The sequence below is a fragment of the Macrosteles quadrilineatus genome, unplaced genomic scaffold, assembly GCF_028750875.1.
Source record: "Macrosteles quadrilineatus isolate MER2022 unplaced genomic scaffold, UCM_ALF_1.0 Scaffold_5__1_contigs__length_97177068, whole genome shotgun sequence".
NCBI classification, from domain to species: domain Eukaryota; kingdom Metazoa; phylum Arthropoda; class Insecta; order Hemiptera; family Cicadellidae; genus Macrosteles; species Macrosteles quadrilineatus.
Genome location: NW_026542598.1, coordinates 709,569 through 727,965, shown reverse-complemented (window position 1 = coordinate 727,965; position 18,397 = coordinate 709,569).

Below are 18,397 nucleotides of genomic sequence, written 5' to 3'. Positions count from 1 at the left end.
TCTTCTGGCAAGCCATGTACAACTGCGCTCTTAATCCACTCATCAGATACAAAAGGGTCCACCAATTTTGCCAATCTCTTCAAATCAGAAGCATATACATCTAGTGACTCACCGGGAAGTAGACGCCTAGCTGTAAATTCTGCATAAGCCTGAAAACAGTTCGCAGAAAAGGCCTGCAGCAATGCATTGGTGAGAGCCTCATAGTTACTCTTTACATTTTCTGCTAGCCCGTCATATACAGAAAATGCTCCTCCAGCCAAAAATAGGGGGAGAACTGTCTGCAAGTCTTTCACCTTTTGGAGCTTACATACCAATTCTAGTTTCTTTAACCACTCACTAAAATCACCACTTCCATCATACTGCTTAATCAAGTCTGAGAACTTAACACCAGTACCTGACATTATGCCGAAATAGCTTGTAATTAAATCAACATGCAAATTAAAAAAATAATTAAGATATTTAATGCTTTAACAAACTAACATTTTTTTATACATCAGAACAATCCAACTCTGGTAAATATTGATTTCTCCATGACTACAAGAATCAATAAAAATCATCCAAAGATAAACAAATAAAAATGTTCACAATATCAAACAGCTGATGACTAATTTATATCACAAGCACAGACAACTCTTTCTTTCTTAAGGAATATCTAAAAATGTTTATTTTCATACCCATTGATTATGTAACCTGAACAGGTGACTCAAGCAGTTTTAAAATAATGATTGTTCTGTGGAACTTTTGATTGTGTCAAACAGTTCTGCTTATCAAAAATCCTCAAGTAATTAATATATAAAAAAATTATACAGTCACTAAAAATCATGAAATAATTTATTTTTGTAAAAAAATACAACCGACTTCAAACGCTCTAAAAAGAATGAAATAATTTCAATAAAGTAAACTTTTGTATTAGGCAAGCTCACGTATTTCAAGTCGGCGCGGCTCAAACTGCAAATATGATTGAAATTAAATATTGTGTGTGTATTTTGAAAATCAATAAATTGTAGCTGGATAACATAAATATATAAAAAACATACTGAACTGTTTTGTTTATATATTAAAGGAAATATTTTCTTGTATTTATGTTTACTTCAGAATAAATGCATTATGAAAATAACACACACAAATGTTCTATATGAATAGGAAAATAATTTAGTTTGATATTATGATAGGGAAAAGAAGCTAGTTTAGTATTAAAACGTTACTTTTCCAAGTTAGAAACATTTAAATGCGTTATAATCTTTTTAAAGATACTCGTTAATACCACTATAATGCCAATCTCTGATTACGGTAATAAAATAACACTTAACGCATAACTATGAAAAAGACATGCAGATTAACACCTTTAGTTATAGATAGTCACCTGCAATATGGACACCCTCTTTCAATTTTGTATCAAAAACCATCATAGAGTCGCGCCGACTTAAAATATGTGAGCTTGCCTAATACAAAAGTTTACTTTATTGAAATTATTTCATTCTTTTTAGAGCGTTTGAAGTCGGTTGTATTTTTTTACAAAAATAAATTATCAATTATATGTTATATCTTGTTATGTAATAGAGTAAGATAAAAGGTTTTTTACAATTTATTAAAATAAATTTTGTATGAGAGAAAACAAATTGCAAATGAAAGAATGTTAGATGACGTATTAGGACAAGGAAAACTATAAATTTACTTAATTCATCTTATAACTCGTTCGTGCCTTTTTTTTTGTATAAAGTTCAAATTTAAACTGTATTAAAGCTATAAGTTTTTTAACTCGTTGTTACGTACAGTAATTTAATCGCACCAAATCCAGCTTATATAGTTTTGAGGCTGACACACGAGATACTTTAACAGGATATTTTGTATTCCGTGCACCGTTTGAATCTACGACTTTTCAAGACCGTTCAGGACCTAAATAAGAAAAGTAGCTTATATTCTTATAATATCAAACTTTTATACAATTTTTTAATTGTTTACCAGACGACTGTTGCAACTTTAAAATTGTATTTTTCCCTGAAAGAGCAAATGAAAGATCAATAAGCAATTGAACTCTGAGGTCTCTTCCGAATTTACATTTAAATGAGCAGCTGAATAGAATTGTAAACGGTTTCGGTCTCTTTATCGCAGGTTCGTCGTCTTTAGAAAAGTATGGTTTTACCCATCGATCTCTAGATAGTTTTACTATGAGAGATATCACCTTTCCGTACGGAAATCTAATGAGACTAGGCAAAGCACATTAAGAAAGTCGAATAACATTTAGGTTTTTTTTTTTTTTTTATGCTCTAGCTGTTTAAACATTATACGTTAAGAGTATCATAAACTCATCAGCTAAATGGAATTTAAAATATTTTTGAATAGAAAGATAATTTATTTGTTTAAATATCCATTGGAACAATACTACAGATTGCAGAAACATTAGTCATGTAACTATAAAGCCAAAATCAATTCTTTTTCGTCCATTTTTTCAAAAATATATAATTATTTTTGCTACAGAACCAATTTCCATTGTAAGAAGGCAATAATTGCTATCAACAACGTATGTTGGACAATATGTTTTAATACTTTTTCAAACAAACTATTTGTGAGGTCCACTGCTTAAAAATTTAAATTGTATTAACAAAACGGTAAATGTCATACGATTTATTCTACCTATTGTATTACTTCTGTAATTTGACAAAAGATTATAAAACTATTATTGCGTGGTTTTAGTGCAATAGTTTTAATAACGCAATGCTTATTAGACAAATAATCTATTTCACAAAATGAATGTATATAAAAGTCCAAAATAATTAAATCTACGTTTTTATTGTATTTAGGAATGATGTATCCATAAATAGTGATTAAAATTTGTTTTCATGTAAGTTTACTGGCTTTTAAGTTTTTTTTTTATAATGACGATAAAATAATGAAGAGTTAATCATAGTACATATATAACATCAAAAATGTGTGTAACAATAATTTTAAAGTATAACATAAAGTTTAAGTTATTGGTTCATATCAAATGGGGCCAGTGGAGTTTAGATTTACTGTTAAACTCTAGACCCACATAGTTCCAGAATAGGTTAAACACATTTAACTACAAACAGTAATTTAAATGAAGTTTGATCAGCAAACTACTTTAACGACGTTACAAATTACTTCGAAACTAAATTTAATTGTTTATACTGAAGAACAATCAAGGTTCTTCAAAGCTTTCTTATGTTGAATCATTGTACAAAGACTACTTTAATACTTTTCTTTGAAATGGCAACCATACAAATGTAGGTATTTTAAGCCAAGTATGAATGGAGATGAGTGGGGGATGAGTTGCGCAATCTTGTAGTCTTGTTAGGGACTAAGGCCGACATTCCTTAGACACAGCTGTTAATTAATAGCCTATACATCTAATAAGTAGTAAACATGGTCGACGGATTGTGATTTTACATTTAGGAGTGTTATAATAACAATGGTAAATGTAGTAAGACATGATGACTGATTCTTAAACTTATTCCTTGAATCACATACGATACATTTTAAAGGTTAAAAAAAATGACTTAAAAAAGTGTGTATTCTCAGGACGTACTCACGATGAATTCCTATAATAACAAATTTTCATGATTTAATAATTTTAAAACCTTTTTGGTTTAGTTTAAGCCGTTTTAGTAGTAAACCTTTTTGAGCTTAGTGTAAAATAAATGGTAGGATTGAAAGCTACGCCTATTAAGTAATAATCAGGGTAGAAAAACTCACCTAGTAGAGTTCATTTATTTCCAGGCGATGTATTAAGAAGCTTTACAATTCAATAAACATCTAGCTTACACGTGTAAGATGTCTAATTTGTAATCAATATTCTAATCCATGGTATGTAAACTCATATTGTAAAAGTAAAGAAAATAATATTTACTGATGGATATACCACGAATCAGCTCAAAGAAATAATGATTTTTAATAACAATTCTAAATATAAGTGATTTTAGGAAGTTGGGCTTCCACGATCACAATCACTAACACCAAGTACTATGAAGTCTTCTTGGTCCGACCGCATAGGAATCTAGTTGGAACATTAGTTGCTGACATTTCGCCTTCGTTTAATATAGTCATCTTCATTTCATCGTCACTAATAATGCCTGTCACCAGCTCTGAAGATGGCATGTCAAAATTCCCGTAAATAATAATGAGTCATTGTAGTGAACGAAACTTAAAACCACTTAAGTTAAAAAATTTACAAAATTTAGCAAAGATTTAACCTAATTTAACCAATGGAAGAATTTGTAGTCTTTTAACCATGATTAAGGAGTGAGATCATTAAAGTTTACATGGAGTAAAAGCCATCCAGTTAGTTCCGTGAAGTCTGATTGATTTATATGGCAGAATATCTTCGATCCTCTGGTTCCTAATAGTTTTTAACAGACAGGGCTAAGCTGATGACCCCAAAGAAAGATCAGTCAACATTGCATAAACAAAGTACCTGTTTACCAACTAGAACAAATGCACATACAAGTTTTAGTCGAGGTTATTCAATGAGAACCAACGCAAATCCGTCCGGATAAAAAATGTTATCAAACAAAACTAAGTAAAGTTTCAATAAAAAATACTTCTTTGTTCACATGTCTTTGAAGGTTAGTGGGAATTAGTTACGAACCATCGTAAATAATATTTTTTTTACAAAAATCAAAATTTTTTATGAACAATTTAAACAGAAACACAGTGAAATTATGCTTTAACATATTTTAATACATTTACAATAGAAAGGTGTGTAAAGTTTTGAACGTAGTACGAAAACGAATGCATAATTATTAAAATAAATATTCACCTGTTGAAATAAAACAAGATAAATGTTGCAAAAAATACCGCTGGTTGTCTGGTATATCGTATTCACCCGTCGTTACAAACACGTTTAGTTTCTACAATTTGCAAACACCCTTTACAGTTTTCAAATTTTTCTATTGCCTCCTGTTATTTTCTATCTCATTCTGTGTTATCGATATAAAAGAGATTAATTTATGCATAATTAATTCATGTTTGTTGGCAACGCACCAGCCACAGTTGCTATACATTTTACACTTTTTTGGGCTTGGCTTGATCAAGACAATTTGATTTAACCTCTAAACACAGCTTAAGTGAAGGATTTACCAGTAAAATTATGAATTAGGGTATCCTAATTACTTGGCTTAATATATATATATTGCTGGCAATTGCCTTTTTTACGATAAGCTACCTTCCATACTGGGTTAATTAATTAACAAAACCGTAATCTGTAAGGTACGGGATCAAAAACCGTTGAAATATTCTTTTCGAGGTATTTGGAGGCTCCGAGCATATTTTCGAATACTGTTTACCTTTATTACATTTATGGTATACCACCGCAACAATACACCTATCAATGTTGTATCCATTAAGACGTCGCCAGAAATTACTGCTTATGTCAGGTGGCATGTCAATATACTGACTGATTAAATCATGAATGCAGGTAATGATTACGTTGTATATGTTACCAATTGGTTTATAAAACAAAGTTTCATTTTGATTGTATTAATTTAAGTTAATAATAATATATTTTTTTTAAATTATTATGATTATTTATTGCTTAAAAAATACTCAAACTTAAAGTATACTAAATTCAATTAATTGATAGCATTGTACGGAACATTTTTTTACAAGGTTTTTCCATATGGTTATGAAACAATTGTTTTATAGTAGAAATTAGATTATAATTATTCATAAGAGTTTTTAAACATATAAATGTGATAACCTAACTAAATAAGGTGACTTAAATGTATGCATTTGTATGAATAAATGTATGGATAAACTTGTAGTACCACCTCTTGGGTTGGATGAAAACTACTGAATACATTGAGTGAAATTTAGTAATAATTTTATATTGCAACACGTTTATTCCCTCTTAAATATAACCAGTAATTCTGTCAACTAAGCAACTTTGAATATCAATACTCATATTGAGTCTAGTATAATTTTTTTGTACACCACTTCTTGCGGTAAAAGGAATACAAATTCAAATGCAACATTAGCTTAAGTATCTTAAACAATAATTTTAAAATTCTCGTTTGATGTAAAATATAAAATTTTCTAACGTGTTGGTTCTAATTTTTCCATAATACAAATACTGGTATCTAAAGTTATTACTAAACCATTCTACACAAAGCTGCGTAAACTATAGTACTGATTTGACTTCATAATGAAACAACGGTTATCGGCCAACACTTTTTGAAAGGCTTATTCTTAATCCCATTTTCTTATGAGAATGTTTAAAATGTTTGCTAAAATACTTTTGTAACACGTCTAAAACCATAGTAAGAATTATATTTCACTGACCCGATTGTATGTGAACCCATTATAGGCTGAATTTCTATCAAGTTTAACAACAAAATAACAATTTATGTATCAATGAGGTGGGTAACTCCTTCTGTTATAAATAACCTTCTTCGATAAACACTATAGTTCTAATTAGACATTAAAATCTAAGTTTAACTATAATATATTTAAACATCATGTACATTCTGTATATTGAAGCTTTGGCGTAATATCGGAGGGATAGCTTGAACTTCGTATATCGAGAATCATATCTAGAGGACATTAGGTGCACACTTCATGTTCAGGGAAGTCGTCTGTGACGTTAGCGCGTGTGTGAAAGTATGTAATATAACTGAGGCATCTCACTACATTGCTATGCCAATATTTTTATACTTTGTCGGTTTTCTTTGACTATCTTTAAATTAACAAGTGCTGTTATTGAAATGAATTAAAAAAAAAAATAAGAAAATGCATATACATTACGTGAAATACAGAGTGATTCTAAATTATTGTATTATTGTTCTCTTTTGAAACTCTATAAATGTGAACCATACGACCTCAAACACGGAGTGAGAATCAATTGAGAGAGGAGATTTTAAAGTTTTCTTTGACACCACTTTGTTAAAAATAGACGTTTTTGAATTTTAACTACGATTTTGAATTAATTACACACTTTTGCCTCTCTACATCCAAAACTTCATATTTTATGATGAATTGTCAAAAAATTTACTTAAATTAAAACTAATACCGCTAGGGGTCAATTAGTTCTATAATAATTTCCAATCAGTGGTTGCTGTCCATCATTATTGTAACCTGCGAGGAATATGACTTTAAAAGAGCAAAAAGTGTTCTGTGATTTTCGTAGATTTCAGATTGTTTAATTAATTTAAAATCATAGTTAACATATACACATTTTTGTAGAGGCTAATTTTGGAACAATGTTTACCAAAAAGGTGTCAAACAAAACTTAAGAATCTCCTCTTTTAATTGAGTTAAGTAGTGTTTTATTTATAGAGTTTCAAAAGTGTAACAATAATTTAGAATAACCCTGTACATCAAACTAACTGTAAAGCTTGTGTTTAGAACAATCTAGTAAACGACGTTTCAATATGAACAATAACAAGTTAAATAAAAGTAAAAAAAGTCAACGTGTCCAATTATTGCTTCAGTGTGATGATGGTGAACCAATGACATTCAATTGTCGGTTAGTCTGCACACAGTCATCCCGGGTACATCTTTCATCAAATGACAATGACATTGTCGCACTATAATTGGCATGTTACAATGCATGATGAATTGTGTTGATGTTTTGCTGAATCATTCCACTAATAAGCGTTACAATGCAATTTTGCATTTTTAAGTCCTCAATGATTGTTTACTACTTGGTCAGTTAACGAAATATAAACTACGATTTTACTAAAATAATATATCTAGATAATGAGTAGAGACATATTTTATGAAAAGATTTCGCAATTCTTGTATTAACTGGATTTAAGAGGTGAACCTTATACCTACGACACACATTCCAATTTTTAATTATATTCATTATATTGAACTTTAATTTTACCGATTGCACAGCTCTTATAGACTAATCTTTTCCCAAAGGCTTCTGTTTTAATCCACCCAAACACCAAGAGCTTTTTACTTTATTAATATTGTCTTATTAAAGATGGTTTGAAAGCAAACGTGAACTATGACGTATTTTGTATGACAAAAATGGACGAGTTTCTGTTGTAAAGTAAAACAACTGTAGAGGGAAATATGGAAATAGAGAGTAATAGCCCGTCTCTAATATAGTCTTATTGAGATATTCTTATAAATTATTAATACCATTATAAATCTTTATTATTATTCAATTATTAACCTTTCCAAGATTCAAAAGTGGAATAGTTCAAAATATTTGCTAATTAATAGCCAAATACTAAAACACAAGACGGTGTACCTGAGTTCCTCATCCTCATATACAATACCTTACTTGAAGATGGTCTCTGGTGAAGTCCATGCGGTGCTGGATAAGTCGCGTGTATTCCCAATCGATTCTTCCGTCTGCACGCACTTGGCACAACTTTGTAGGATGCGTGTTTTTCCCATCGCCTTTTTTGACTACTCACAGACTGGTAAGGCAAAAGCTACAGAAGGCTCTATAGCCCCGGAAGGCTCTACCGTTTTCGATTTCTGAGATTTTAGGTATGTGGTGTAGAGTCTGGGTGCATTCCACAACTCTTATACAACTGGGTGGCGTAGCATTTAACCGCAACTCCATCTCCAATATTGATTGTCCAATGAAAAGCTAATTCACAATTTTGCTTCTTTGTGGAGTAAGTGATTCAGTCGAACTCAACTTAAAATATTCATAGAAGGCTTTAAGCGGTCAGTGCCAAAAACTGCAGATTGTTGGTTAAAAAGGTGTCATTTTATTTTTTCTTTAAAATAAACAACATTTCAAATATGTCTAGCTTCAATCCTTAGTTTAACACTGTTATTTTATCTATTTTATCTCCAATTTTCCGTATTCATGATCTTCTTGAACAGTATGTGCAGCGAAGGGTGATTTTGATAATGTTTTGTTTAAGGGAATAAACATGTTCTTTAAACCGTTTTCTGAAGCTCCTTCATGTTTACCATTCATTTATTGTATAGCACGAAAGGCATTCTTTGAAACTGACACGTTTAAAGTCTTCAACGAAGATTTTAAGTGGAATTCGAGTGAGTTGATCACTTCACAAAGCAGCAAAATTGTGAATTAGCGTTTGAAAATCTATATTGGAGCCAGTTCAATCCTGTGCCACCCAGTTGTAAAAACTTGTAGAATGAACCTTGCCCTTATACCTAAACCGCCAAAAACTAAAACAGTATAACCTAATGAAGTTAATGTTTTCCCTGTATAAGGACCCCTCCTCAAACCAACAGTCAGTGAGTAGTTGAAAATGGTTACAGCCGAAACTCACGTCCTACGAAGGTGTTCCAAGTGCGTGCAGACGTTAGAATCGAGTGCGAATTTACGCCATATACTTTTCGTCATAAACATCTGTTACGCAACGATATTTGATATAGTATCCCCGCCACAGCAACCCTGCAGACTAAGCGAATTTTTAACTGCCAGATTGGATTTACACTAAAATGTCTCCTTAAAAATATCACATTTATTCCCTATTTAAATATAATTAGTTTAACGATTACTAAGAATAGATTTTGTTTTAATTTGCATTTCAATTTAATGGCTTAACGACGATTACACTTGTGATTAGTTGTACAGTTACTCACAGCGTTAAATTCATCGGAACGTCCTGCATGTGTTTGAAATAATTTACCAATTGCATGATGCAATCCGGATCTAGACGGTGGGTTATGGTTTTATAGAGTACAGTGTGAGTAACTTGCTCCATTACAACGAATGTAATAGATGGATAAAACCACGTAGGGACTTAATGTGTCACGCTGTGCCACTAGATAGTTATATTACCCCCGCCGCAGCAAACCTGCCGACTAAGCAAATTTCCATTTGTCCGAATTGATTTTCAATTAAATCTATATAAATAACATTAGGATAAACAAGTATGCCTAGGTTTGCTGCTACAAGAAAACTAAGTAATTGTAGTTTTTAGTAAAATAGTAATAGATTAGTATATAATAAATCAAAACGTCAAGTTTGATCAAAATATATCCGTAATCAATCGAATTACAGCATTTTACAATATGTATAAACTATTTAAATTTAAAAATTAACATTTGATATCTAAAATTTACAGATCCCTAAAGTATACCAAGTCAATAAAACAGATAAGCTGAATCTTGCCTCAGGCCGCCCTTTCAGTTTAGTGTTCTCAGTTGTCCAAACAGTCCAATTTGTCAAATGCAAGCTTTGTGAATCAAGGTTTGCCCTTGGCTAAAGTTATTTCTTGATAGGAAAGGTAATTCCCAAAACCTCTAGAAGGCATTTTGGACATCATAAATGTTTAAAGGAAATAAACTTTTTTAAAAGTCTTACTTTATTAGAATTTGAACATAAACTTTTCGAACATAAATATTCATAAAAACGTTCCTAAGGGGTAAGATTAGTCCAAGCTAACTTTGCAATATTATAATAGGATAATAACTGTGTAGCATGAAGAGAAAACTTTGATATCTTCAAATTTTGTTCGGTAAAATTAAATGCATGGTTCATTATGCATTTATAACTGCATTAGTTAACAATCTCTATATTATACAGGGTGGAACGAAGTTAGTGTTAAAACATTTTATGTGTTAAACTACTAAGTATTGGTGACAAAATGGCACCAACTTAAGTTTCCATACCCTCACAGGTAGGGAATAACAGACAATTTAAGATTTTTTCAAAATATTTGTACTTACTTACATAAAATGGCCATAAGTGCATTAAACATTGTCTTTATTCCAAATTCACTGTCATTTTCAGAATCCTCGTTAAATTTCCAATAGTATTAGTACAAATATATTGAGATTAAACATCTGCATAAACCCTTATTTGGCCATGGAAGTTTGAATTTGTGATTTTTTTTTAAATAAGTAATAACTTTTTCCAAAGTTTTTCTATCCTACACTGGACTGTAGAGAGTGTCAAATATTACTAAAAACTTCTGCAGTTAATAACCTTCAAAATGACGTATAAACATCTACTGTTCCTTTGATTTGTCGTTCTCAAATTTAAGAGTTTCTCATCAAAAACACGAAACGGCTAATGTTTATTTCCTTAAAAAAACATGTATTGGCTTTTATGATATTGCAGCAGCTGCTTTAAAAATCATGTTTAAATGGGTATTATTGCAACTTTCAGAATCATTGTTAAATTCCTAATAAGAATATTGAGGAATTGTTAAGATTAACACTTTATGAACCTATGTTTTGTGTTGAATTTTAATTTAGGGAGTTGTCTTCTTATTAATTGGAATAAATTAAATACCGTTTACGGTGTTAGTTCTATGGCACATTCAACCGATGTGCGACATTGATTTAAAGCAAAATACACAGCTTGAATGATAAGAATGATAATGATGGGTTATATGGTGTGGTTTGCTGGCATGCCAGGTCGCCAGACCTAAGTCCACTAGACTTGCTTTGTGTGTTATGTAGAGTACTTTGGTCTACTCATCTTTAGTGGAAGATAATCAGAAAATTAACTGCTGGATAATGAATGTAGATGTGCTAGTCAGAGGAACGTTGTATTTTGATGTTACTGTTGGTGCCACGTGCAAAAAAAGCTTGGATGTGTATCGGGGAAAATCAAGGAGATTTAAAAAAAAAAACTCAAGTAGTTGGCATCAAATAGAAGGCAACTATCAAATCGTCAAGGAAGTAAGGAACAGTTATTTAAGTTTCGAATATTGTGTGTTTTAGAATTAACTTTGAGTTTTTGTATAAATAACTAAAACTAAGTATTTTGAAGTGTTAACAATTATTTTAGTTAAGAAATATATCACTATAGTTCGGCCGCTTAGAAAACGACCTGCGTGCTAATGCTAAACCAATGCTGGAGGAGGTCGTGTGAGTTATTTCCATTAGCATGTGTGTAAGCACTACAATCAAATAATTGGTATACTATACTTAGGTTAATTTTCGAATTCGGAGAACATATTGACAACATTGTAAAGTGTAGTATCTACATAATTGTATAGGCTAATCCGTTAGAAGTATTTGCTTATGCTTAAAAAAAATCTCAAGTTAAATGTACCATGTGTCACTTTAAACAATATTCAATGTATTCAAAAAATAAAAATAAAACTAATTTAACATGTTTTCACAAAACATACGTTTATGTGGATGTTAATCCTAATAGATTTTTAATATTCTTACAATAAATCTCACAAGGATTCTAAAAATTACAATAGACCCTATTCAAATATAACTGTTATTGCAGCTATTGCCATATTATTTAAGCAAATACATGTTATTTTAAAGGAAATTAAACATTAGCCGTTCCGTGTTTTTAATGAGAAACTCTTAAATTTGAGAACGACAAATCAAAGGAACAGTAGATGTTTATACATCATTTTAAAGGTTATTAACTGCAGAAGTTTTTAGTAATATTTGACACTCTCTACAGTCCAGTGTAGTATAGAAAAACTTTGGAAAAAGTTATTACTTATTTATAAAAAATCAAAAATTCAAACTTCCATGGCCAAATAAGGGCGTATGCAGATGTTTAATCTCAATGAATTTGTTCTATTATTATTGGAAAATGACAATGAATTTGGAATAAAAACAATGTTTAATGCACTTATGGCCATTTTATGTAAGTAAGTACAAATATTTTGAAAAAATCTTAAATTGTCTTTTATTCCCTACCTGTGAGGGTCTGGAAACTTAAATTGGTGCCATTTTGTCACCAATACTTAGTAGTTTAACACATAACATTTTTTAACACTAACTTCGTTCCACCCTGTATTTTGCTTATCAGCCCGATACAACAATGGTTACCTCAAGTTAAATAGCAGATCAGTCTAATTACAACAAAACTTATTGCTATAACATTAAACGTCATTTTAGCTAACTTCCCCAATAGAGAATAAGCTATTACCGTAGATCTCCTTAGGTCTCCCTTACCGTTGGGTCTAGGTCTAACTTCCCCGTGGCAGCAAACCTAGGTACTTATTGAAATTAATATTACTTAAATAGGAAATAAATCTGGACATCTTTAATTCAGTAGAAATCCAGCCGGATGAATATAGATTCGCTTAGCCTGCAGGTTTGCTGCGGCGGGCGTATTTATAACTAAAATTGTTAACTGATTATGATGTCAATCATAAACTTAACAAAGCATAAGTATTTAAAAATAGAAATAAACTCGAAGAAAATGGAAAACTAATTTATTGGTTGTTGGTTTTAGTTCAGTTATTTTGTTGTAAAAATATTTGCTTGTTTTGAATTGTAACAGGAATCCATTCAATGGAATCATAACAGTTTGGCAAAAACAACTGCAAAATGCCATTCGGTATTTACTTGTTATCTTAATTTATACCATATTGACTTTTATTTAACTTGTTACCAATACATTTAGAAACACATTGATTGCATATTGATGCATCTAGTTATTATGAATCTCATAATAAAACCCTTTTAATATTAGTGTATAAATTGTCGTATTACGCATTAAAACTAATTATAAATTGAAACACTTCAATATATATTTTGAAGTTTCGCTAAAAGACTGGAATTTTAATTACTGGAAGATTGTTTTCAGTATTTATTTTAAAGTCATATGTTTAGATTTTTTTATCGTAAATTAAATTTTTTTTCTGTTTTTTTTTTCATTAAAAATCGTCCGTGATATCACAAATAATTGTGAATCGCGCACAGTTATGACTACAAAATTACAATCAATACATATCAACTATCAATATTTAAAATTTAAAATAAGAAAAACGGTATGCTAAATTTTAACCAGTAATAAAGAATATAATATTTTCTTCAGATTCGTCGGGTTTAAGAAAATAAGGAAAAAACTGATTTCATTCAAACTCGTTTGAAAATAAAATGAAAAAAAAATGCATCGTAAAATTGGGTAATAACATAAAATAACAATGATTTATATTACCAAAAATATGACCAGTCTATCTTATCCAACAGTCTTGTTGATAAAACGAATTTTTTAATGGACAGAGAAGGTAAAAATATAAAATGTGGTATTTAGCGATTTCGAGATAATCTATAAAAGTGTCAACCTTTGATTCTTCTTGTTTACTAGGAATGGTTTTGGATTAGTATTATGATTATTAAATATTGTCAAAATGTACATCAAGGCTTGTTATTTTAGCATTAAAGTAAATTAGTGACGTATTTATATAGGGAAAATCAATATAATAAATAATGTCTATCTTTTTGTAAAAGGAAAAATACTTAAACTTTTTATAATATTCCTTGTAAACGTCAATTACTTGAATTGTCTATAATATTATGTCCACTATAGGATGGTGTATTCATGGTACGTTCCCTTTGGTTAGGTTTTATTTTACCAAAAATGTGCAAAGGTAGGCAAATCACCTCAACTGGCTGCCCTTTGGCGCAATCAGATTTCTTTGATCAAGATTAATCGATTTTAGTTCTACCTAGTAGACATTTATAACTCCACTGCGACTTAAAAACAAAACATGTTATAAAATGGCTCTTAAACGTGCAACTCATTTAAACACTCAATTTAAATCAGATTTGATCATTTGTTAATATATTTTTAGTTTTGTTTAGGCCTACTAACTCTTTTATGAAAAGAGTATAGGTGCTGAACACTAGAGGATGAAAATAGTATACACTTATAGGGATTACAAATTACTTTACATTATTATTTTTCATACATTACGGGGTGAATATATAGAACAAGTACACTGTACACGCATGCAAAATAACAACATTATGAAAGGAATATCATGCAGAAATGTGAAAACCAATGATCATATTTGTTGAGATGGATAAACATTTTAGTCACAGTTCAACAAATTTTGAAACTTATACGGATTTATTGAATGGAAAACATAGGTGTTAATTAGCTTCTTAATAAATTATTCTTCTATTTGACCACATTCATTTAATCTATGTTAAATTTTAGGATAACAATATTTAAAAAATATAAGATATAGTGTAATACTTGTACATGAAAACCTAAATACGGGTAATATAAAGGTTCTAGATTAAGGTTGTGCTTGGGAATAATTTTTATACGTAAACGCAAGTGTAGTGCAAAGTAGAATCCAATTTTACGAAGGTAATTACACATGTTTCTCTGCCAAAGCCGGGTTCCTGCTTTTACAGTGCCCCCGTTTTACTTTATTTAAAATTATTTTTTAACTCGACAAAGTACATGAATACCCCCGCCGCAGCAAACCTGCCGACTAAGCGAATTTCCATTTGTCTGAATTGATTTTCAGTTAAATATATTTTAATAACATTAGGTTTAACGAGTACCTAGGTTTGCTGCTACAAGAAAACTAATAAAGTGTGTTTTTGAGTAAAATATTGATAGCTTAGTACGAAATAAATAAATTTGCCAAGTTTGATCAAAATATATCCATAAACAAGCAAACTACAACATTTGACAATATTCTCCATAAGAATAACGTGGGAATTTTAAATTTACAATTTTTTTAATTTTCTCCGTTTCTAATAATCAAACAAAAATACTTTTACATACTAAATTATTTGTTTTTTTAAGCTCTTTAAATAGGTTTAAAGATAAATCGGGAAATTTTGTGTTTTGAAGGTCAAAAGTGAGAAAAACAAATTTTTACCCCATAAAACCCCCCGTAAAGCCCCGTTCCCATGGTCCGATCGTGCTGGTTCGCGAACTCATTCAAGTTTATCCCGCTTTACACCATTAAACCAAATTTCATCAAAATCGGACAAAAATTACTCAAGTTATCGCGTTCACGGACGTATATATATATATATATCTTTCTAATATATAAAATTCTCGTGTCACAGTGTTTGTCTGCAAACTCCTCCGGAACGACTTCACCGATCGTTATGAAATTTGGTGTGTAAATTCTGTAGGTATGCGAATCGGACGTAAACTATTTCCCGTTTCGAAATTCTTAAAAGGGCTCCGCCCCAGTGGCTCTGGAGTTTCCCATGTTAACCTTATGAGAAATGGAATTAATGAATCTTAACAGCTGTTTCAATTAAACAAGTTGGTTCTGTTATATGATGTTCAATAGCATTAAAGTTACAAGGATTACCAACAGGGTGCAGCACTATTATTTCTTTTACATTTATGACAACAGCTAATTTGCAACCAAATGGTGAGTGAGCGTAGCGAACGAACTTCAACCTGGAGGCGAGTTAGCGTAGCGAACGAGCTAACCTGAAGGCAAGTGAGCGCAGCGAACGAGCTCCAACCTAAAGGTGAGTGAAGGTAGCGAACGAGCTCCAACCCAAAGGTGAGTGAGCGTAGCGAACGAACTTCAACCAGGACGTGATTGAGCGATGCGAACGAGATCATCTTGAAAATTAAACGTAACGGTACTTAAATTATAAATAGTCAAAGGCAAGACAACGTCTGCCGGGTCGGTCTGTCTTAGGGGAAACCTATAACTTAGGCGATACGAAGTTCGCCGGGTCAGCTAGTATATATATATATATATATACTTTTGATTTACTTTTTCATTTTAATGTCCCCAGAGGCCAAAAACACCATTCGTACATATATAAAAATTTGAACGAATGGTGTTTTTGGCCTCTGGGGACATTAAAATGAAAAAGTAAATCGGTCCCGGGTCTAGGTCTTACCGTGCCACCTACGGTAATAGCTACTTCCCTATAGGGAAATTCGCTAAAAATCAATTAAATTTAGTTTATTCATAAGATTTATTAGTAGTTGCTATTGCTCAACAACGGTATAGTATAGCAGGAAGCTATAAAAGAGACCGGTATAAAGTTGCCCTGAAAACAGTCAACTTAACAGTTTAACTTAACTTAATAGAAATTTAAAACCATACTTATAATACTTATAATATACTCATAAAACGCTATACATATTTAAGTAATAACTGACCCATGAAAATATGAAGGCTACGTAACACTTACTATAAGAACCATAATTAAGTTAAATAATTATAACACATAAATTTAAAAACACTTGAGTAAATTACTACGCCCCACCTTCATGTATTAGTTTACTAGTCAGAAACCCCCAAGACCCAGTTTATGAAGCTTATAGCTTTTTAGATATTTCAACACGATTCACACACTTATAGGTCTGTGATTTTTATGAAAACAGTTATTTTTACCCCTAAAACTATAAGGCCTTCATTTAAAAATTTCAACCATAATTTTATCCATTATGTGTATTATGTGGAATTTGTAAAAAATAATCAAACTGAGCGTTGTATTTTATTTAACTAGAGTAGAAACATCTAGGTATCAAAATTAAAAAGGTAATTTAGAAACTATATAAGATTAAAATCCTTGGTAACTAGATACAAATTCAAAGATATTAATTATATTTCAAGCACGCAGAAATGATAGAATAATATTATTTTGTAATTGTTAAATTAAAAATTATGTATATTACTTACCTGCATCTTTCGTTTAGTTATTTATGAAGTCTAAAAGTTAAATTGATGTGTACATTTCTCAAAATACGTAAGATATACCTAATAACTCGAACTGAACAAGGAGTTTCCAGTTTACTAAGTTACTTAGACACCTAACTTATGTTAGGAAGCGAAACTTTGAATCCTTCAACCTTGTTAGCTAGTGATAAGACTGTTGAAACTTCACTTACCTGGCAACGTAAATTTATGATTTATGATGAAAATACATTCAGACGTAATGAATTTGGATTCTAAACAATTCGAATTTTAACCATAGCTACAATATAATTGAGCTTTTGTACAATATACAGCTGTTGTGCATTAATTCGTTATTATAGTTTGTTATTGTTTATGTTGATAGGAGATGAATTTCTTGAAAATAAAATGGACTTTACCAGAAAACTATTCTTTGTGGTAGAACTTTATAACCACCTTTAATAGGAAAAAGTATATCATATTTTGTTTCACTACTTAAGTGCACTATTGTGTGACAGAATGTCTAATACATAATTATTTAGTTTTGGTCAAATATCATTTATTACTTGTTAATGGTAATTCAAACTTAATATTTTAGGTTTGTTTTTCTTTTTATGATATGTAGTGATGATATCTATTGTTTTTTATTGAAATGAGTTTATCATAGCCCAGTCTGACTATTTTTTATATTGTTATACAGTATCATGCTTTTAGAATAATTATTCATTTAAAACATACTTCTAAAAAAAGTAGGCCTATAACGAAATAAATTTATGATGATTTGGATCCAAAATATAACTATTTTTTGGATTTTGTTATACTTTTTCCCCTTGCATTCATTATATCCTCATTTATTAATGGTAAACATGCTACCGTCATTCAAAGATGCAATTTAAAGATGCAACTACTGTATCACTTTTCATATAAAGATTATTTAGCTAAAAGCATTTTCAACATTCTCAATGTTAATTCTATCTACGGTTTCCTACGGAAAGATTGATATTTTTGAGATAGTAGGATACCGAAAAAAACTTTGCATTTATAATACATAGATTTTAAAAATATCCCAAATCACTTGACTCTGAACAATGAGGACGAAAAATCAA